This window comes from Marmota marmota, unplaced genomic scaffold (assembly GCF_001458135.2).
Source record: "Marmota marmota marmota unplaced genomic scaffold, marMar, whole genome shotgun sequence".
NCBI classification, from domain to species: Eukaryota; Metazoa; Chordata; class Mammalia; order Rodentia; family Sciuridae; genus Marmota; species Marmota marmota.
This window is the reverse complement of record NW_025999990.1, coordinates 45,472,114-45,495,953: the sequence shown is the minus strand read 5'-3', so window position 1 is coordinate 45,495,953 and position 23,840 is coordinate 45,472,114. Positions and strand designations below refer to the sequence as shown.

Sequence of the window (23,840 nt, the reverse complement as noted above, 5' to 3'; positions counted from 1 at the left end):
AAACAGATCCAAGTTCAGATCATATTACAAAGCTTTGCTTCTCCATTTATCCTTGTCTTGCTGCTCTAGTAGGCCACAATTCCCCTTTATTTAACAACCAAGAATATATGGACGTGTGGATCAGATGAGAAATGTGTAATAGAACCTGGTAGAACATCCTGGTGCCATAGAGAACTTAGAGAAATATTTATTAATGGATTTATTTAAAAGTGTTATCAGGTTGGCAATGTGGCTCTGTGGTAGAGCACTTGCCTCACATGTCTGAGGCCCTGGGTGTTTGATCACCAGCACTGAAAAAAAAAAGCCATCACGTTTTAATTTTCAGTTCTATTTTTGAGTATCATTGAACCACTTCATTAAACAAAATAGCACCCAACACACACCAATTTCTTCCTTCAGTGATGTAATAAGATGATAAAAATTTGAACTTCAGTGAGATAGAACAACCATTAGGTCATGTAAACTAAAATAATTTCAAAAGTGCAAAGTAAATCCCTAAGTCAAACAAACAACAAAAACAAAGTTAAACTTTTTTTTTGATCTTTTAGCCCAATACACTCAGAACTCATGGGCAATGAAAACAATTATTAAAAAATATTTTTGAAGCTTAATGAAGGTAAGAGAACAGTATGTAAGCAAGCGATAACACAGTAGGGGAGGATTTAGAGGTATCTTAGAATAATCTCTTGAGGTCTCATTAGTGCTTAAAGAGGCTGAAATTCTTCTTAGTCTAAAGAAATATGTAATGGACTGTGAAACAGTACAACTGAATCTAAAATATTTTTGTAGAAAAGTATTGAATATTGTATGCATTTACTTAGACCCAAAGGAGCCATTGCTACCTAATTGGTCTTATTTGTATGAAAAATGACCCAAAGAAAGAGTTTATGTGTCATGATTTCAAAATCATTTCATATCACAAATATCCTTCTGCATGGTAAATATCATTATCTTTGTTACAAGAAGGGATCACCATGGCATATGTAGGTGTATTGAGAAAGGCAGGTAAGAATTCACCTGTGGAATGGAGGTGGGAATCCCTCAGTGCCTGGGGTGGGAAATCTCAGGCTATGAGAAAAGAGGCTTCTTTGGGTATGTGTCTATCAGCAGAAATCCTTGAATTGGGAGGGGTGATATTTTGAAACTCAACAGGTGCATGTCTGAAACAGTACATTTTTTTTTGGCTAATGCTTTCCTGTTATTTCTCCTTATCAAATTGTGCTGGACCATGAAATCCTTGTTGGGAGAATTCTTTTTGCAAATGTATGATTTTGGGTATAAGCCAAGAATATTTCCAGACTTTCTGACAGTCAGGATGCAAAGATGAAAACTGGTTTCTTCTGACAAGCCTTGAGAAGATAGCTAAACTATTAAATCTGAATCCTTGAAACTAATTTCTATCTGAAGGGTTGAATAAGAGAAATGCATACTTTTTCTTCTTAGTGTTTCTCTATCATCTGATGTTACCTTCAGAATCATGATATATTGATTTATAAAAAAAATTTGGTATAGCACTAAACGCTATATTTTTGGTAAAAAATTCTTGTTTAAACTTTATAAAATTGTAGACTAGCAGAAATAAAAGTAGCATTGTATATTTTTGAGCATGTCTGTTTCATTTTTTAAGTTTTGTGATAGTACACACTCTAAAAGTTTTCAATTTTTATTAGTTCCGATCTCAAGGCTTCTTATGTAGTTTATGTTGGCTGAAAAATGGAAACAGGAACATTGTTTCCTTTTTTTTTTTTTTTGGAGGCAGAAACATATTTATTTTGTAAATTTCTTACAATGACATGACAATCAGTCACGTATTTGTTCAATATTGTCATAAATCTGCTATGAAATGTTTGATGATTCAAATATCTTAATAGTTTGTACAGTCAAGAAAAGAATAATACACACGCTACCTGGTGCTATCCCCCACCCAACTTTTTGCTTTTCAATTTGATGTTTGCCTTCCTCCACTTCTGATTCAATTTCCTTTAGTGTTTTGTAGCCTTTTGTAGGAAATTGCTTTAAGTGTTTCTATGTGGGAATAAAATACTTATAAAACACTCATGTTCCAATTTAAAGGTGATCCATTCCCATAACTTTGAAAAAAACCAGAAAACTTTAAAGAAGAAAGTTATAAACATGCCAACCATGCCTCTTCCACTACCTAGAGATAATCCTTATTAGCATTTTGCTTCTAGTCTTTTTAATGTCCCAAACAGTGCAGTGTAACAGCTATTTACAGAGCATTTACATTGTATTAAGTATTATAAGCAATGTAGAAATGATTTAAATTATATGAGAGGATTAAATAGGTTATATACAAAATCTTTGACAATTGTGTGTGTGTGTGTGTGTGTGTGTGTGAGAGAGAGAGAGAGAGAGAGAGAGAGAGAGAGAGAGAGAGAGAAAATTTTTTTCTTTTGGTACTGGGGACTGAACCCAGGGGTGCTTTATCATTGACCTATATCCCAATCCTTTTTATTTTTTAGTTTTGAGACAGGGAATTTCTAAGTGGCTTAGGGCCTTGCTAAATTGCTGAGGCTGGTCTCAAGCTCGTGGTCCTCCTGCCTCAGCGTCCCAGGGAGCTGGGATTATAGGTGTGTGCCACCATGCCTGGATTTGGCAATTTTATAAGTTATTTGAGCAACTGCAGATTTTATTATCTGGAGGGTTCTTGGAACCAACCCCCCGCCGCCCATGGACACTGAGGGATAACTGTATGTTTTATTCTATTCATAAAAAATATAAAATGCATATGATTATATATATAGATATGTATATATACATATGTAAAATATACATACATATATATATATATTCCTTTGATGTTCACTTAATTTTTTCGTGCTGTGATGGATTGAATTGGTTATAGACTCTGCCAATCCTCCCACTGAGTGATGCAATCTGTTTCCCCATTCCTTTAAACCAGGCTGCCCATAGGATTTGTTCTTCTCAATAAAACAGCAGCAGAAGTGATGCTGTAACTTCTGAGGCTAGGCTTCAAGAAATCTGTAACTTGAACTTTTGCTTCTTGAAGCATTTTTTCTTGGATTCCTATTACCATTCTCTGAGGATGTCTAAGTAACCCTATAGACAGGCTCCTGTGGAGAACACAGGGCCAGGCAGATGAGGGAGTCCATTTGGACCTGTCATTTATTTCAGAAACCTCACCAAATATTTGTTAATCTAGAGAACTGCAGTCAACCCATAGAATTAACCTTTGGGCTATATTATAATGGGAAATAACATTTGATTGCCTAAGGACAATATATAGCAACCAGATTGAAACAATCATAAAAATTTTATGCCATTAAAATCTTTATAGTTGTGATTTCAATGACTTCAAAATATTGCATTAGATATACACAATATATTTTACTATTTCCCTCTTGTTAGACATTAAAGTAGTTCTGTTATAAATAATTCTACAAAATAATATTTTATGCATAAATATGAGGATGAAATTATGACTGTTTCCTTGGTCTGGCTATTTCCTCTGGTCAACCTTTGTAAAACCATTGTAAAAGGCTTCTAAATTGCTTCCATAATGGTTGGGCAAATTAACAGTGTCTTAACAGATTGCTAGAGTATGTCTTTCACTGAAACCTTATTAGCACTGAAAAAGAGCATCAAAGAAGCAAGACAATAAACCTAAAGCACAATATTTTGTTTAGATTGTGCTTCTTTCTTAGTCATGCTGAACAATTTAAATATTTATTTAGCCCCTTTTATTTCATCATTATTGAACTGTATATTACTATCATTTGCCATTAAAATAGTAGTAGTAGTATTTTTCTCAAAGGTTTAAGAGAGATCTTTGTTTTTGAGGATGTTAATATTTGAATGTTTCTGGAAAACATTTTTAAGAGTTTGTTGTTTACCATTTAATTTTGTCTGCTGAGTTTTTGATTTATGTAAGTTTAATTATATCCATCAAATTGCTTTTATGATGATTTTCCTCGCCTTTAAATGGTCTTTTTTTTTTTTTTGCCACAGCATTTTAAATCACTTAAGAAAGCATAATTTACATTCCAAGTACAAATTAATGTTTTGAAACTTCTCTTAGTTCTCTCTTTTTCCTTTTTCTGTCTTTTTTTGTTTTTGTATTTCCTTCAGGAACTTGTTCTGTGTTATTTGTGCTTTGGGCAGTAAGTTGTTTTCTTTGTGGCCTAGTCAGGATCCATTTTTGTAAACGTTTGACTTATGAAAGTGTTTTCTATTTCTGGGGTTACAAAGTTCAGTATACATTAATGTAACCTTGTTATGTAGTTCAATTCTTCTATGCCCTTCTTTATTTTTTATTGCCTTGATATGTCAAAGATTGATAGTGGTATGTTAAAATAGCTCATGATTTCATAACTGCCATTTCTACTTTCATTTGTAATGGTTTTTACTTTCTACAGTTTGATGTCATATTATTTAGTGCAAAAAGATTTATGACTTCCTTTTGTTTGTTTGTTCATTCATTTAACATGGAAAGAAGGTAGAAAGACATGGTTATTCCTTTCAAAGAACTCCCAGAGTTGTAGGTAAACCCACCAGGAGAGATGATAACCCCATTAGGAAGGGTTGCAAGAGAGGTGAGGGGCTTGAGGAGAAACAATTCAGACTGGATGGAGTGGGATCCATAATCCTTGTGGAGATACTGCCTTTTTATGAATTGCATCATTTGGTTAAAGTTATTCTCTGACTTATGTAACAATTGCATCCTGAATTCTACTTCATTTCATAGTTTGCCATTACTACATTTCCATTATTTTCTAAGCTGCATATATTGAAATTTTCTTTTTCTTTTTAAAATATTTTTTGTTGTTGCTGTCAATAGAACTTTATTTATTTATATTTATATGTGGTGCTAAGGATTAAACCCAGTGCCTCACACATGCTAGGGCAAGCACTCACTCTGCCACTGAGCCACAACCACAGCCCTGGGATTTTCTTTTTAAGTTCAATATGAAGGTCTAACTTTTAATTAAATAAATACTGAGTTCATTTAACAAACATGTGCTGAGCTCCTACTATATGTCAGGCACTGGGCTAAGCCTAGGGATAAAATGGTAGACAGTCCTTAAGGAAGTTTAGGTTCACTGCAGGAGTGTCAAATAAATAAACTGATAAAGCATAAAAGGACCCCAAGGGAGGAATTCCCAGTGTAGTTCTGAACCCTTAATGTTGGATAGGAGTTGCCTATTAGAAGAAGGCAGAGGTGGGAGTTTCAGAATAGACACAGCATGTCCAATAGCCAAGAACTGAGAGAGCACGGTCCATGCTAGGAACTGTACATAGTTTAGTGTGGTGGACCATGGGACTCTGGGGTAATGGGCATGGGTATAAGAGTTGTGAGACAGAGGTAGAGTTGGGGCAGATCATGATGGATCCCACAGAAGGTTAAACTTTATTCAGAAGATTCTTAAGAGCCATTTTAAGTGAGTGATATGACTGTATTTACTCTTAAGTGGTTCTTTTCATAATGGCGTCCTCCTTTCTACTCTCAGTTCTGATTACACCTACTAGCACTGATTACTGCTGCTAGATACTGATCCTATGAGAGTGGTAGTTTCTGCTTACTCTTAATTTTGACTTGGCTTCAGTGTAGCCTCTCCATTCAGATTGTCTTCACTAGAACACATTCCTTTTGTATTCACTAGGATATCTCATAGGGCACTGGATATTCTCACGCATGCATGGCTTATTGTGTTCTGGCTCTTAGTTTCTAAACCCTTGTAAAAGCTGCTACTGGATGCTCACTTCTGTGTTCATGACCCCTGTAGGGAATAAATACAGAGAAAAAACATTCGGGTATATGGGATCTCAGGGGATATTACTGAAAAATGTGTAAAGGTGAATGATAATATATAAATAGGTTATACTCAAATGTAAGCCTAAGGAAATTTTAAAAAATTATGTTTCCATATCTATCTATCTATCATGGGATAATCTCATCTCATGCTCTACTAACCACTCTGTCAAATCTGTAAATCACATTTCACACAAAAAAAACAACATAGTCATTGACAAAACAGATAAGAGGCGAGGACTCTGAGGTTTGCTTTTTCAGAATTCATACACACACACACACACACACACACACACACACACTCTACCATCATTACATAATCATTATTTCACCAATTTGAGCCGAGCCATTAAATTCATGGTATCACCAATTATTCTAAACTACTGAACTACCCAGTTTCAACCATAACATATTACTCCTTATCTTCTATATTGAAGAGCTCCAAAAATGTGCATTTTATGTATCAAATAAGATCAAGATAAGTCATTGTCAAGAGGTCCTCAAAAACACTAAAAGGAAAAATGCAAAATCAAGTAATAGATATTACAGGGCACAAAGCTAGAAAAAAATCGTTAGAAAAATTAAAGAAGATTTCAATTAGTGGAATGGCATTCTCTGTTCTTGAATTAGTAGATTAAATATTAGATGTAAATACTACCCAAACCATCTGTAGATCAAAGAAATCTTCATAAATTCCACTAAGATTTTTTTTTAAAATATAGGGGAAAATCCATCCTAAAGTTCATATGGAATTTCAAGAGACCTAGATAAGAAATAAAAATCTTAGAGAAGAAGAAAGTTGGGATTCTCATACTTCATGATTTTAAAACGTACTACAAACTAATGTAATCAAATCAGTTTTACTAGCATAAAAATAGACAGATAGACCCTTGAAATATAGAACAAAAAAGCTCAGAAATAAACATTTGTATGTGTGGTAATTTATTTTCAGCAGGGGTAACAAAAATTATTTACAAGGGAAAAGGTAGTCTTTGTAAAAAATGGTATCGGATCTAACAAATCCACTTCTGGACATATATATTAAAAAATTGAAAGGAGACATTTGAAGAGATATTTGTACATCCATGTTAATAGCAGCTATTTGTAATAGTCAAACAATTGATTTACCGTTGACAATTTTTTTTTTTTGTACCAGGGATTGAAACCAGCTATGCTTTACTACTACGCTACATCCCCAGCCCTTTTTGTTTTGAAACAGGGTCTCAATAATTTGCTTAGGGCCTCCTTGAGTTGCACAGACAGTAACATAATCTGCTGCGGGCAAATCACATGTTCTGCTAAGGTCTATTCCTTGGCTGGATATATGACCTTAGAAAGGGGGGCCATATATATCAGGAATCAAGACAGGTGTGCAATCGAGAGTAAGGTTTTTACTTGGAGGGAAGGAGTGGGAGCTTAAAAGATATATTTTGAAACAAGACATAGTCAGTCTAGATACATGAAAGTGTAGAAAAGTGAGCACAGTAATAAGAAAAATTCACCCTCACTCTTTCAGTAAACAGAAAGCCTTGGTTGTGTGCATCTGTTAAGGAATTTCCCCCTTATTTTTCATCATTTTAAATTAAAAATATCTTAGTTTATACTTTTAACTTTAAAAATACATAAATAATAGCCAGAGAAGTCCGAGCTGCAGGTGGTGCACCAGGTTTGTGGGTCCTGCTTCTAAACATGCCTGCCAATCAAGATGTTGTACCCATCCCCCCAAGCTAAAGGCTTCCAGTCCCAGGAACCCATCATGTGAACATCAGAGAGGAGCAAGTTGGTTGAATTGTCTTACAATTGTTTGTGGATATTGTACCCAAAACTGCAGAAAAATTTCGTGCATTGTGTACAGGAGAAAAAGGCATTGGACCCATTACTGGGAAACCTCTCTATTTCAAAGTATGTCCTTTTCATTGAATTATTAAGGAATTTATGATTCAGAGTGGAGACTTCTCAAATCAGAATTGGACAGGTGGAGAAAGTATGGTAAAAAACTTGAAGATAAAAATTTCTACTATCAGCATGCTCAGGAAGGTTTACTGAACATGGCAAATACAGATAGCTATACAAATGGTTCTCAGTTCTTTATCACCGCAGGTCTAACCCCTCATTTGGATGTGAAATGTGGTGTTGGGCCAAGTACTTAAAAGAGTAGGTATGGCAAAGATACTGGAAAATATAGAAGTGAAAGGCGAAAAACCCTCCGAATTATGTGTTATTGCAGAATGTGGAGAACTGAAAAGGGCGCAGTTTAGGGAATATTCCTAAAAGAGGCTCTGGCAATAAACATCCAGATTTCCCTAAGAATGCAGATATAGACTTAAAAGATGTAGATAAAATTTTATTAATAATAGAACACTTAAAAAACATTGGATATACTTTTCTTTTTTCAAATCCCAACACTGGGATATGACCATTAAAAAATTAGCAAAGGTTTAAACATATGTGGATAGTTCAAAGGCTGTTATTGAGAAAGCAGGTAGATCCAGGCTGCAATCTATAACCTTAAGCTGTGTACTGAATATTGGTGCTTGTAAAGTGAAAATTGCTTCCAGGGAGCAATTGACAGTTGTTTAGAGGCTCTTAAAATGGGCCCATCAAATACCAAAGCACTGTATCACAGTGCTCAAGGACAGCAGGGATTAAAAGAATATAATCAGGCATGAGCTGATCTTAAGAAAGCTCTGGAGATAGCACCAGAAGATAAAGCCATCCAGGCAGAATTGCTGAAAGTCAAACAGAAGATAAAGGCAGAGAAAGATAAAGAGAAGGCAGTATATACAAAAATGTTTGCTTAGTAAGGACTCAATTTTGCTGAAATATCTGCATTTATTGTATGGAGGCAAAAGGACAATGTAAGAGTTATTGTCTGTATATGATCATTAATGTGATTCCTTTGGCATTTCAGTTCTTCATTGTTTACAGTTTAGAAATTCCAATATAGTTTCTCTCTTAATAAAAGGTGTTACAAAATACAAAAAATTAATAGAATTTGATTATCTTTCCAGGTTAGAGGAAAAACAATTCTTTTACATCACTATAATTGGTTTGTAGAATGTCTCATGACAAGGACGTACACAATTTATTTAATCAATTTGCCATTTTCAGACCTCTAATTTACCTAATGTTTCTCTAGTAGCATGATCTGCTTTGCACCATAGAAAGATTATGCCAAAACGGCTTGTGGTTGGATTTAACTCCTGTGCTCCCTAGTTCAGTTACCTTGAACAAATCATTTACCTTTCCCCAGTTTCATTTTCATTTATTGTAAAACAATAACAATGTTAACTGTAAAGCTAATATGTATTGAAAGCTTACTATGCAGTAGGTACATTGTATTATTTAAACTTTAAACACATGAAATAGTGCCTACTACTATTATTACCATGCTACAGATAGTGACCCTGTTTTAATGTCTTGCCCAAGGTTGTACATCTACCACATAATACAGCCAGAGTCTCCGTGAAGATAAAAGGGGAAAATACATGCCAATGCACTTCTAAAAAAATTTGTTCTTTTTAGTTATACATGACAGTAGGATGTATTTTGACATATCATACATACATGGAGTCTAACTTCCCATTCTTGTGGTTGTACATGATGTAGTTACACTGGTTGGGTATTCACATATGAACATAGAAAAGTTATATCTGATTCACTTGACAATCTTTTCTATTCCCATCTCTCCTCCCTTCCCCCATTCTTCCCTGTCCAATCTGGTGAACCCCTCCACCCTGGCCTATTGTGAGTCAGTATCTGCATATCAGAGAGAACATTCCGCCTTTGGATTTTTGGGATTGGCTTATTTCACTTAGCACAATAGTCTCCAGTTCCATCAATTTACCAGCAAATGCTATAATTTCATTTTTCTTTGTGTACATGTACTACATTTTTTTTTATCCATTCATCTGTTGAAGGGCACCTAGGTTGGTTCCATAGCTTAGCTATTATGAATTGAGCTGCTATGAACATTGATGTGGCCCTGTCACTATAATATGCTGATTTTAAGTCTTTTGGGTATATGCTGAAGAGTGGGATAACTGTGTCAAATGGTGGTTTCATTACAAGTTTTCTGAGGAATCTCCATATTGTTTTCCAGATTGGTTGCACCAATTTGCAGTCCCACAAGCAGTGTATGAGTGTGCCTTTTCCCCCACATCCTCATCAACATTTATTTTTACTTGTATTCTTGATAATCATGCAAATGTACTTTAAAAAGTGATTATTCTGTAAAGCCCTGCAAGGACTCTTGCAATTCTTACTGGGGAGGTAGTGGTTGGAGGTTGGGTTTTTTCCTTCCTTCCTTCCTTCCTTCCTTCCTTCTTTCTTTTTTCTCTTCCTCTTCCTCCTCCTCCTCTTCCTCCATAGAATAAGAACCAAATTCTTCAGCACAGTTCACATCACTGCTTTGCTTAAATAGTAAGTGGTAGCTCCTTGGAGTTGAGAAAAACCTCCATAGAATTCGTAGAATACCACTGAATGTATCTGATCCTACTCCCTCCTCATCCATTCTTTATGTCTTGGCCAAAACCAATTCTCTACACTTTTTCTGAGTATACCAATCTTTCCTTCCTCATTGTCTTTGCATGTGCTTTTCCTTGTGTCTGGCCTAACCTTCTCTACTGATATCTCTCTTTATTTGTACTCTTCAATGTTACTTCAAGTGCCACATTTGTCATGAAAGTATTTCTGATATTTTCAAATGAACATAAATTTGCACTTTGTTGGTCTAAATGGACTCTCTCCATGCTGTGCTTTTTATTGTGAATATTTGTATGTAGGGTTCTGAAGTCAGGTTTAATGTACCACCCAGGTTTTGCATCTGTCTCAGAACCTGAGATGTAAAGATTAGAAGGCGGCCAATATGTAGCAGTGTGTTTGTGTGTACAAGTGGGAGTGCTTCAGGAAGGAATGTGTCACTTAGTTGATTCCTTGAGAAAAGATGTCAGATGTAAGGACTCTAATGTTTGATGTTTTGGAAGTCTCATGTATATATTTTTTTTCTGCCAGTATTATCTCACCAATTTTGGCTCTTAGATTTATGATGTCACCAACTACTCCAGAATACATAGGACTTATCACTTTATCAGAGGGTCAAACTAATTGATAGTCAAGTGGGCCTCAAAACTATAGAGGAAAAAATAGCAAAATCTGGTAAAAGATATTAGAAGATACCAAGCTAGAAAAAAATAAAAGCAAATCATTAGAGAAATTAAAGAAGTTTTCAATATTCCAACCAGTATCCAAACAAATTGTTAGATAGTCCATCTTGTGAATTTTGAGAATATTATTTTTCTTCACTAGAGAAATAGAAACCAGAAAACACAAAGTCAAATTGGGATGAGAAAGGTCACTGTCACTTAGATGTAATTAAATTCTAGCCCAGTTCAGCACGTCCAACCAACACAGCCTAGTCAGGCAATCTGACTTCATTTTTCCTGATTATCTTACAATTTGTAACAAAAAGGACCTTGTAATGAGAGAAAGGTCTTTCAAGTTTATGACTGTTATCAGGTTTTGAATGGATGGGTACAGGATGGACTCATTGTTAGTGCTACATGCAGTAACAAATTTCCTGCTCACTGACTGAAGATGCATAAAGCTCCTCCTCTTCAAGTCTGTAATTTTGCTGAGATAACTCCCTTCACCCCCACTCCTACATGTTCTGACCTTTCTTTCTCATACCTGCTTATCTCAGAAATCCCTTCTGCAGGGAAAATTTCTTTTTGAATTTTCATAGTGTGGAGATATATATATGTATATATAAAGCCTGAGGAGATCATCATAAAATAGTTTTACAGCTTTGAGGTGTGAACAAAAATGAAGATATTTAAAAAAAGAATGTCAAAAATTTCTGAAAATGCACAGAATCAGAAAGAATAATATTAAGTGAAATATTTTAGTCTTGGCCACTTCTTCTTCCTTATTTGGATCTATGGAGATATATCTCTATCTCTGTCTATCTATCTATCTACCTATCTATCTATCTACACACACACACACACACACACACACACACACACAGTAGTCTTACCCACAGTTTCACTTTGTGTGGTTTTAGTTACCTGTGTCAATTGTGGTCCAAACAATATTAAATAGAAAATTCCAGAAATAGCAATTCATAAATTTTAACTTGTGTGCTGTGTGAGTAGCATGATGAAATCTGGAAATGTCCTGCTCAACCCCACCTGGGATGTGGATTATCCTTTTCCCAGTGTATCCTCACTCTATATGGTACCTGCCTGTTACTCATCTAGTAGCCATCTCAGTTACCAGATTGTGGGTTGGTATTCAAGTAACCCCTATTTTACCTAATAATGGCCCCCAAGTCACAAGAACAGTTTTTCTGGAAGTTTGGAAATGCTAAAGAGAAGCTGGAAAATGCTTCCTTTAAGCAAAGAGATAAAAGTCCTCAATGAGTAAAGAAAAAACATCATATGCTGAGGTTACTAAAATATGGGGTAATATAAAAATTTCTATCCATGAAATTATAAAGTAAGAAATAAATTCTGCTAGTTTTGTTATCACTCTTCAAATTGCAAGTTACTACTGAAGTTTATGATAAGTGCTTAGTTAACATGGAAAAGACATTATATTTATGTGTTTGTATAGAAAAAAGCATAATATTTATAGAGTTTGGTACTATCCACAATCCCAGGCATCCATGAAGGGTCTTAAACTACTACATTTGGTATATACTTATACTAAAAATTATATGTAGTTTTCTGAAATTTAAGTTTATCTGTCATCCTATGCCTGATGCCCGAGTCCTTGTACCATGGCAGCTAGCTTCCCTCCCAAAGTGAGTGATCTGAGGGGAGAGAGTACCCAGAACAGGAGCCACAGTCTTTTTATAACCCAATACCAGAAGCAACATCACATCATTCTTCCATATTCTATTCATCAGAAGTGAGTCACTAAATATAGTATCACCCAAGGGGAAAAGATTAAATTCTTTCTTTTGAGAGGAAGCATATCAAAGAATATGTAGATGTGATTTAAAAGGGCAATGGGAGAGCACACAGAAGGGAACATAACCGTAGTGCTTCATTGCAGGAGACATAGTGACTGAACTGTTGTGAGCACATGGCATACATCCTACATTTGGAGTACTTCTCGGGGGCTAATATATAAACATTAAAAAGGAGAATATCTTTTTCTGTTGGTTTGGTTAATGCTATGGTTTGATTCTGGAATGTGCCCCAAAGGGCCATGTGTTAAAAGTTTGGTTTCTGGGGCTGTAATAATGGGAGATAATAATAAAAATAATGAGATAACTGTATTTATGTGATTTTGTCTCTGTGTCTTCTATTCTACACCATTGGTCTACATATCTGTTTTGGTGCCAATACCATGCTGTTACTACAGCACTGTAGTATAATTTAAGGTGTGGTATTGTGTTGCCTCCTCCTTTACTCTTCTTGCTGAAGATTGCTTTGGCTACTCTGGATCTCTTAGTTTTTCAAATGAATTTCATGATTGCTTTTTCTATTTCTATGAAGAATGTTTTTGGGATTTTAATAGGAATTGCATTAAATCTGTATAGTGCTTTTTGATAGTATGACCTTTTGGACAACATTAATTCTCCCTATCCAGGAGCACGGGAGGTCTTTCCATCTTCTAATGTCTTCTTCAATTTCTTTCTTTAGTGTTCTGTAGTTTTCATTGTTGTGGTCTTTCACCTATTTTTTTAGATTGAATCTCAAATATGTTATTATTTTTTTTGAGGCTACTGTGAATGGGATGATTTTCCTAATTTCTCTTTTAGTAGATTACTCACTGATGTATAGGATTGCATTTAATTTATGGGTACTAATTTTATATCCTGTTGCTTTGCTGAATTCACTTATTAGTTCTAGAATTTTTCTGGTGGAATTTTTGGATCTTCTAAATATTGAATCATGTCATCGGCAAATAGAGATAGTTTGAGTTCTGCTTTTTTTTTTTTTTTTAAATTCGTATCCCTTTAATTTCTTTCTTCTAATTGCTCTGGTTAGAGTTTCAAGGGCAATGTTAAATAAAAGTAGTGAAAGAGGGCATCCTTGCCTTGTTCCAGTTCTCAGAAGGAACGCCTTCAATTTTTCTCCATTTAGAATGATGTTGGCCCTGGGTTTGGTATATATAGATTTTACAATATTGAGGTATGTTACTATTACTGTAGTTTTTTTTTTTTTTTAGTGTTTTGAATATTGAAGAGGTGCTGTATTCTGTCAAATGCTTTTTCTGCATCTATTGAATTGATTATCTAATTCTTATCTTTAAATCTATCGATGTAATGAATTACATTTATTGATTTCCATATATTGAACCAACCCTGCATCCCTGGATGAACCCCACTTGATCAAGGCCCACTATCTTTTCAACATGTATTTGTATGTGATTTGCCAGATTTTATTGAGAAGTTTTGCATTTATGTTCATTATGGATATTGGTTTGAAGCTTTCTTTCCTTGATGTGTCTTTGTTTGGTTTTGGTGTCAGGGTGACACTAGCTTCATAGAATTAATTTGGAAGGGTTTTCTCTTTTTCTACTTCATGGAATAATTTGAGAAGTATTGGTATTAAATTCTTCTTTGAGGGTTTTGTAGAAGTTGGCTGAGAATCTGTCTGGTCTTGAGCTTTTCTGTTAAGAATTCAGCTGAGATCCAAATTGATTTCCCCCTATATGTAATCTGTTATGTTTCTCTTGCAGTCTTTAAAATTCTATCTTTTCTGTATGTTAGTCATTCTCATTATAATGTGTGTCTGTTGTAATTTTTTACATTTTGGGGTCCTATATTTCTTTTATTTGATTTTCTATTTCATTCTTTAGATTTGGGAAATTTTCTGATATAATTTCTTTGAAAATATTGTGCATTCCTTTGATTTACATCTTCATCTATCCTGATAAATCTTAAATTTGATCTTTTCATGTTATCCCATAATTCTTGGAAGTCCTGTTCATGGTTTCTTAACATCTTCTCTCTGTGGTCAACTCTATAATTCTTTTTTCAAGATTCTATATTTTGTCTTCAAACATAGAATTAGAATTGCTTGAGGTTCTGCCTTCCAAATGGTCTAGTCTATTGGTGATGCTTTCTATTGTATTTTTAATTGGTTAATTGTTTCCTTCATTTTGAGACTCTCTGCATTTTTTCCCACCAGAATCTCTGCTTTTGTGTTGAAGTGATCTTTCACTTCCTGTATTTTCTCTCTGATTTCATTCCTTATACTGTCTTTCATTTTGTAGATCAGTTTAACTATCTACATTGTAAACATGTTCTCTGACATTTCTTCCACTGTGGTGTTGATGGATTCTGTTATTGGAGTGTCTTGGTTTGTTTGGGGTGATTTATTCCCTTACTTTTTCATGTTGTTTGTGTGTTATCCATTTAACATTATGGATCTGAGGCAGGTGGAGTTTCTACCCTGTGGACTTAGTAGTGTTCCTGAAGGTTTCCAGTACTTCACTGTTTAGGGAGAGACAAATAATAACAACCACCAATGCAAATAATATACAGCTTTAAACCAAATAGTTCTACTATGATATCTACAATGTTAATTATCATAATAAACAGAAATGATATGATCAGTTATTGCCTACAGTAAATTCAGCAAGTTTGCAAAGGGGTTTACAACTTCAAATGATGGACAGGGAGAGAAAAAAATGATATAGGATGTGATGATTATGAGGGAGAAGGAGAGAAGACAGAAATAAAAGATTAAAGTAAGAGTAAAAGAGAGGGGCTGGGGTGGGTTGTGGCTTAGCAGTAGAGTGCTCACCTAGCACATGCGAGGCCCTGTGTTCGATACTCAGCACCACATAAAAATCAATAAATAAAATAAAGGTATAAAAATTATTTTTTTTAAAAAAAGAGTGAAAGAGAACAATTGAGATTGGCTGTGAGGGAAAGTAAAGAGAGAATCAAGGGAAACATAGGAGAAAAAATATAAAGCAAAAATTTTTTAAAATTAAAAAGAATATAAAACCAAACTAAAATATACTAATCAAGCATCCTAGTTCACAAAAAAAACCTAATCCATGAAAAATACCTTGCTTCAAAAATACTAATGTGAGAAAAAAACCAAATATGCAAATATGTACCATCAAGGTCATAATTAAACAGAGAGAAAGAATTAAAAAAAGAAAGAAAGAAAGAAACAAAAAAGTCTTGAAGAAAAGTTAAAGAATTCCTTCTATTGGGGTTCAAAATATTCTCAGCTTCTCTTCTCAGCAGCTTTAGGTAGGGGTCTTCTGGAGTGTGATGCTCTACCCTCTGGATTGCTGGAGCGAGAGAGCTAATCCTGTAGGCAGAGTTCCTGGAGGCAGAGTTTAGGTTTAGGTGGGCTCCAAGCTGTTCACTGAATGCAAATTGGTCTGGAGATTTTAAATCAGTGTACCTCCAGCAACCAGTACTTGCTGGCTCGCAGTGGAGGACTTTACGCCAGGGATCACCCCTAGATTCTACTCATGTGGTTGGGGAGCCAATTCTTAGTTCCCTACATCACCTACAGACCCCACATTTCCTGGTCTTGGGTTCAGTCTCCAAACAATCTCTTCCACCCATGCCCTTCTGAGTTTCTGGCCAGATGTGTCTCTCCAGCAGGTCCTGCAAGCCATCGGATTGAAAGGGGAGGCATAGAGCTGGATGGGTTTCTATGATTAGTTGTCCCTGTGTAAACCTGTCTTCATGTTTGATTTTCTCTTGGTCACTTAAGGACACCCTATATCATGCAGCGTGTGTTTACTAGGCCTGTATTTCTGGCCAAACTCAGGTCTGCCAGGAATTGGCTCCCTCAGCTGCGGGCCCCACCCTGCAGCTATAATATGGTTCCTTCCTTTGTCCTCTGCACCTGGCCTGGAGAAATGGCAGCTTCTTTCCCCACCCATGGATATTGTGCAGTGTGTCATTCAGGTTTGTTGGGCAATGTCCTTGGTTTCTAGACACTCCTATGCCTTGGGCCTCCCCCAGATGGAAGTTCCTTTACTTCTCTTATTCTTCTACTCTACTCATGGAGGGATGGCTCCAGCCGGAGCTTCCAACCTAGCTACGGCAGGGGCTTTGCTGCTGGGTATTTTTTCCGTATTTTATTATATCCAACCTCCTGTGACCCTGGTCTTCTTTGAATGTCCGATTTTAAATTTCAGTAAAGCCCTCCTCCTTTTTTTTGTTTACCTAACTTGTGGGGAAGCTGCCTACTTTCTGGGTTTTATGCCAAGGAGCAGCCAGGGGCACAATCTCCTCTATTGTGCCATCTTGAAGGACATGTTATATATATATATATATTTTTTTTTCAATATGCATTTTATATATCATTTTTTTAATACCAGTGATTAAACCCAGGGGTGCTTAACCACTGAGCCCGTTTTTAAAGTTTTTACTTGAGGCAGGGTCTTGCTAAGTTATTAGGTCCTTCCTAAGTTGCTGAGACTGCCCTTGAACTTGTGATCCTCCTGCCTTATCCTCCTGAGCCGCTGGGATTAAATATGTGCACCACCACATGCAGCTTAATCATTGTATATTTTAAATTAAGTAACTGACACCAATTTGGAAAAGACTTTGGAATAGCCCTGTTTGATTCTTGTACTTATCAGAAGAATTGAGAGAAGGTTATCTCTGAGTTCTCACTTTTGTTTTTTGGTGCAATGAGCAAAATGAGACCTCTATACATGGTTATTTCAGAGTTGCAATGAATGGCATGTAAATAATACATTTATAACTCATTGATAAAATAGCTAAGGCACTGAAAATGGAAAGACAATTAGGGCAATATGCATAAAAAAATAGAAAGTTTTTGATTATTAGACTCCTCCCTTGGTTTTGCCAGATCAACATATCTACTGAGTTTTCATGTAAAATAAATAAATATTTTAAATTAATTTCTTCTGTTTGAGTCAATAAATAATTCATATATTACTGGCAAAAATGTATATTCATATCCTTTCCCATTAAAAAAAATAAAAAATACATTGTTATTTTAATAGACAAAGAAAAATACTATAATGCTTAGATTTCTGGAAGAAGAAAGGGATAAGGTAATTTTTAAAAGAATAATATGGTCTGACATGGGAACATAAGAAATTAGTAATGGCTTACTCAACCGGTATAACTTGGACAATCCCACAGGGGGACTCATAATCCTAGGTGGCTTATGTTTAGCTGATGTCTGCAGTATTAAATAGACTAAAATTTTCTACTTGATTGGATTGATGAAAAACTATTTGGTATTTTAGTATCCAAATTGAAGAATATATATAAAATATATAAATATAAATATATATAAGCAATATATATATAAAAGCATAAAATAGTTACAATTGATATTAATAGCCAAATTGTTTATATAAATATGAACTTTAAATAAAGTACTATTCTAGAAATACAGGAAAAAATGGAGAAATTTGATAACTTTAAGGTGAGACATACAATGATAATTTGAATTCAGAAAATGCGCATTCATATCTCCTGGGATCATCATTCAACACATATGACCTTTGCCTTAATTTTTTGTTCCTTCGGATAATTAAAGTCAATAGGTACTTTAAATTAAATATTGAATATATTATTAAAATAATATTCTACATGTTCTTGATTGTTTGTAAAAGTGTTATACCCTTAAAAACCAATAATTGAAGGAAAATTAAATAAAGGAAAGCAAATACTCATAATTTTATTATCATAATAGGTATTGTTAGAATGTAGAGCATGAGGAATCAGATATTTTTTATTTAAAAAATTGATTAGTCTGTACATCTAAATAGTTTAGAGATGGCAAATAGCTTACATACTCTTTGAAAACTTCTCTAACTTATGATCATGATGCACATCCCAAATTGAACACGGGATTCTTATCACTGAACCTGTACTGGGATTCATAGTTCTTCCCAGAACTCAAGGCATCATTACCGATCAACTGGATTTGGCACTTGAGAAGAAACTTCATTGTCATCCCTGAAATGGACAATCCTTCCCTTTTAGAAAAGGGAATTGAAAGATAGAGTACAGGACTTGGCCCAAATAGCATCACAACTCTGTGACTTCATCTGAGAGTGATACCTGTCAGACTGAGTCCTTTACTTCCCAGTTTATATCTCTTTACTATATATTGAATTCTTTAGGGAGTTTGGGATGGAATTCTACACTTAGTATTCATTTAACAAATATTTTTGAATGACAGCCTCAATGCTAAGCATAAAATCATTTTTATTAGAAACTAAATAAACCATGATGACTATTGTAGAAATCATTATATCATCTTTCTCTTATATTCTTTTCAAGTGCAGATTCTGAGATGCTGCTTGCTCTGGGAAAATGGAGTACTTTAGAGATGGAAAGGAGTACTTTAGGTTGCTGAATGTAACTTTTTTTTTAAAAAAAAGATACACATGACAGCAGAGTGTATTTTGACTTATTATACATATATGGAAAATAACTTCCCATTCTTATGGTGGTACATGATGTGGAGTTGCACTGGTAATATATTCATATGTCATTGGTTGTTGAATTTTGAGTGTTAATCTTTTACTTTTAGAGAGAGTGGAACTGTACAAATCTGGAAAGGTTTTCTGTGATGGCAAGGATGTTCAAAATGGAAAGTCAAGGTAATGAACTTATAGTCATGTATTCAACTGTAGATCTATGAAAAAAGGTAGGTATTCATTCCCATTGAATAGAAATAAAATGGAAGGAAGAAAATAACTCTGGGGTAGGGGGAAAAGCTGTTAAGTTACAGAGCAGATCAATATTTGTTGTGTGGACAATGTATTGACGAAGGAATGCAAAGTAGGTTAGTGATTGGGTGGGGTTAGGAAAATTTGTACTTTTTTGTTTTTTTAAGCTCTGTGGTGATTGTCTTGTTAGTTTTCAGATATCAAACCAGCCTTGAATCTTTGTGATAAGTTCCACTTGGTCATGGTGTACAATTCTTTCCATATGCTACTGTATTTTTTTTCGGTTAGCATTATGTTGAAGGTTTTGCATCCAGATTTATGGCTTTCTCCCTTTCTCTGGATGTCTTGGTCTGGTTTGGGTATCAGAGAAATAATTGCTTCACACAATGAGTTGAGAAGTGTTTCCTCTTCTATTGTTGAAAAGCTCATGAAAAATTGGTATTCAATCTTTAAATGTTTAATATAATACAAAAATGAAGCCATCTGGGGCTTGGCTTTTCTTTGTGGGTAATCTTTTTTTGTTACTAATTCAATCTTTCACTCATTATAACTTGATTCAGATTGCTTATTTCTTCTTGAGTTCATCTTATTAGTTTGTGTCTTTCTAGGGATTTTGTTTATTCCTTCTGAGTTATCTAATTTGTTTCCAGCCATCATTACTTTGAGTAAATTTCCTGTTCATTTCTCTCCCTCCTTTCCTCCTGGTAATCCCATTAAGTGTATATTGATGCATTCAATGGTGTCCTACATCCCAGAGGCTCTGTTAATTAAAAAGAATTTCCCTCTGTTTTTGGCTTGTGAGGTCTCATTAATCTACCTTCAAGTTTCTTAATTCTTTGTTCTTCTTATTTCAATCTGATAAAGAGCCTTCTAGTAATGTTTAAATTTCAGTTATGTCATTTTTGCTATTCAGAATTCAGTTTGCTTTTTTCTTATATTTTCTATGTTTATAAATAGTCTCTATTGAATGCAACATTGTCATCATACTTTCTTTGGTCTCTTTAATCCTGGTTGCTTTTACTTTTGTGAATCTGTTTATAATCATTATTTTGAAGTCATTTTCTAATCAACCTAACATCTGGTTCTCTTATGGGCAATTTCTGTTAACTGCTATTTTTTTTTCTCATGTGTAAAGAATACTTTCAAGTCTCTTTGCACACCTCCTACTTTTATTTTGTTAGAAATTGGACACTTTTCATAACATACGACAGCATTTTGGTACTCGTCTCTCTGTCTCCATGGCATCCTTTTTTATTGGTTTAATGACTGGCCAGATTATTGTAGTGATGTCTGTTAAATTCCTGATGTTGTTCTGTACATAGGTGAAATTGAGTAGTCCCATAGTCACCATGGCATGATAGTGGGTGGGTTCACTTCCTCTTTTTCTCTGACTATGCCCAAATAGTAAATGTCACCATTTATTTGTAAGCAGATTGCTCTAATGTTTTCAACAATGTCCCGGCATATGAGCGGCTCTAAAAACAATCAAATCAAATTCTATCGCCTTTGAGAGAACAGTTTGTGAAGTCTCTGCTTCATATTTATTCTGACTGCGGGAGCATTCCCTACAGTTGTCTTATTCTTGATTTTCTCCTGAAAATTCCTGGCCAACAATCCTAGCTGCATCTTTGTTAAATTCATAAGTCTGGCCCATTTGCCTTTTACCAGGACCCCCACTGCTCTTGCAAGTACTCTTAGGCATGACTTTATCCAAGTTCTGTTGAAAATAAAGTCAGTTTCTTTAGGAAAAGATTAGCAGCTCTCTGTTTTAGAGCTTGATTCTTCCCCCAACAAACTCTGAACCAGAGCTGTGAGTATATCTGTGGCAAGATTCTCTTTCATGACTTCCCTGCTAAAGGAGCTGAGGGGTTGGTGGAGGAGGTGGGAAGTGGCCTGATGTCCTCTCAGTTTGTCTCTCTGGAGTGCAACCCATGAGTCAGGTAACAGTTATCACAGTGCTGTGCCTAAGACGAATACTTCGTTCTATGAATTGGTTATTGTTTTTCAATACATTTGGGAAGTTTCCAGCCATTATTTCTTTGGTTATTTTTTTCTGCTCATTTATTTCTCTGCTGTCCTCCTGGTAATCCTGCTGTGTGTGTTGATGGTTAATAATGCTCTACCTCAGGAAGAAGGGAGCTGCCATTTTTCAGTTATGCTTTCCTGGGCTTTCTCTCAACAATAGGTATCTGGTGGCAGGATGAGGAACACTGATGTTCTGTTACTGCTGGGAGAAAAGCCCCCCAACTGGGACCTGGAAGGGAGTGGAGAGCTCATAAAAATTGCAAATATGCAGAAAACATAAGGAGATTTAACATGTATTAATGTTTTGCCATATTCAGAATTATTTTTCATAAAGAAATAAAATGTCACACAGAAAGTTAAAGATTTCTTTGCATTTATAGAGGATACATATAAAGTATGTGTGAAACCAAGGAGGGGATATAATACCAGAGATTTTCTAGCATCTGGGCTTACTGTAGTTCAAGTCACAAATTAATCCAGTTTTTAAAATCAATTAACAACACCAACAATTAGAACCACTTCCAACTGCTCTAGCTAATTTGCTGAATCCAGGATCTTCATTAAGTTCACCTCTATCAGTAAGTGTGGCTCTATCTAAAATTATTTTTTATCCCTCTTGTTTATCCATACTCTCCCTCTGTTTACTGAGAAACCAACAGTCTGTCAACCATCTTTGAGTGCTCACTTTGACAGCACAGATAGTAAAATTGGAACAATATAGAGAAGATTAGCATGGCCTCTGCAAAATAGTTATGCAAATTCATGGAGCATCTATGTTTTTTTGATACGTGTGTACCTATGACAGCGTGATTTATAATGGCCAAATTATGGAACCAAACTATGTGTCCATCAACAGATGACTAGATAAAGAAAATGGGGTATTTACACACAATGGAGTTTTATTCAGGCTTAAAGAAGAATGGAACTATGTCATTTGCAGGAAAATGAATGGACTGGAGACATTATGCTAAGATTAGCCAGATCCAGAAAGTCAATGTTTTCTCTCATATCTGGAAACTAAGAAAAAAAAAATGGAAAGAAAAGGGACCTCAAGAAAATAGAAGAGAGACCAGTAGACTAGAGGAAGGAGAATTGAAGAGAGGAGAGGAAAAGTGAAAGGGGCTGTATAATAGAATAAAACAGACCAAATTGTGCATTGCATACGTATGACTATATCACGATGAATGCCATTATTATGTAAAACTACAATGCACTAATACAAACCAAAACAAGGCCTGTGAAGAGGTGCTCCTGCATCTTTGAAAATCATTGGAGTACTTCTCCATAGAGCAAGAAGACTTGGAAGAAGTGCGACAGTTGAAATGAGTTCCTTGATTTCAGTTGGATATGGAATGTCAGGGCAGCAGAGGTCAAGCATGTAAGAGCAATTTAGTAACCTCGTGTAGTTATTTGTGTTATCCAGCTTTCTGTTACTATAACAAGTAACTGTGATAACTAGAGTGTACAAGGAGGGAGGCCTAATGGACTCCATTGCTTTTATTTTATTTATTTGTTTATTTATTTATTTATTTATGGTGCTGAGAATCAAACCCAGTGCCTCATGCATGCTAGGCAAGCACTCTACCACTGAGACACATCCCTAGCCTCCATTGCTTTTAGACCTGTGGATAAGCAGCACATCACGGAAGGAGCACTTGGCTCACTTTGTGGCCAGGAAGAGAGAGAGAGAGAGAGAGAGAGAGAGAAGATAGGGTACCAAAATTCCCTTTGAGGGCACACCCCCAGTGACCTTAAGACCTCCCACTAGGGCCTACCTCTTGAAATTTTCACTACCTCTCAATAGCATCATTCTTGGGATCAAGTCTTTAATACATGGACCTTTGGGGGATATTGAAGATCCAACATATACATCATCAAAATAGGCATCAGAGGTAACCAGAATGTTCGGACCTGCATTAATCTTTATGGGTATCTGAGCAAAGGACAAAAGAAGTAGGCCTCCCACTTAGGTTCTATGAAATCTTTATTTAAAAAAAAAATCAGTCTGGAGTATAGGAACCGTACTTGGTGAACAGTGATAGAAATGTTCAGAGTTGGGTCAATTGACATACATGGAGCTCCTGAAGAAAGGATTGGTCCTACACCTTGAGGAAGTATCTTACCTTATTAACAGAAGTTTCTTCTTAGCCCTTTCCCAAAAATGTTCATAGCCATTTCTGGGAAAATGAAACTATCTGGACCGAAATGAAGAGTTTATAGAATTGAACATATCCCCCAAGAAAGCAGAATTTTATGGAACACTGATCAGTTGGTGTCTAGTAGGATCAGGTAACAGATGAAATCTCAAAAGGAGTCTAGAGAAAATTGAAATTTACCTTGTTGTTATCCTCTTGGCTTGTGAGACTATAAA

At 35.3% G+C, this 23,840-nt stretch overlaps 1 non-coding gene and 1 pseudogene across 1 annotated transcript; both read left to right on the top strand.

The window, feature by feature from the left end:
• LOC107139349 overlaps positions 1 to 8,593 on the top strand; it is a 152,200-nt pseudogene extending 143,607 nt beyond the window's left edge.
• Positions 8,594 to 22,146: 13,553 nt separating this feature from the next.
• LOC125617813 lies at positions 22,147 to 22,252 on the top strand. The gene has a single exon (XR_007348927.1). It is a non-coding gene; the product is annotated as a U6 spliceosomal RNA (small nuclear RNA).
• The last annotated feature ends 1,588 nt before the right edge of the window (positions 22,253 to 23,840 follow it).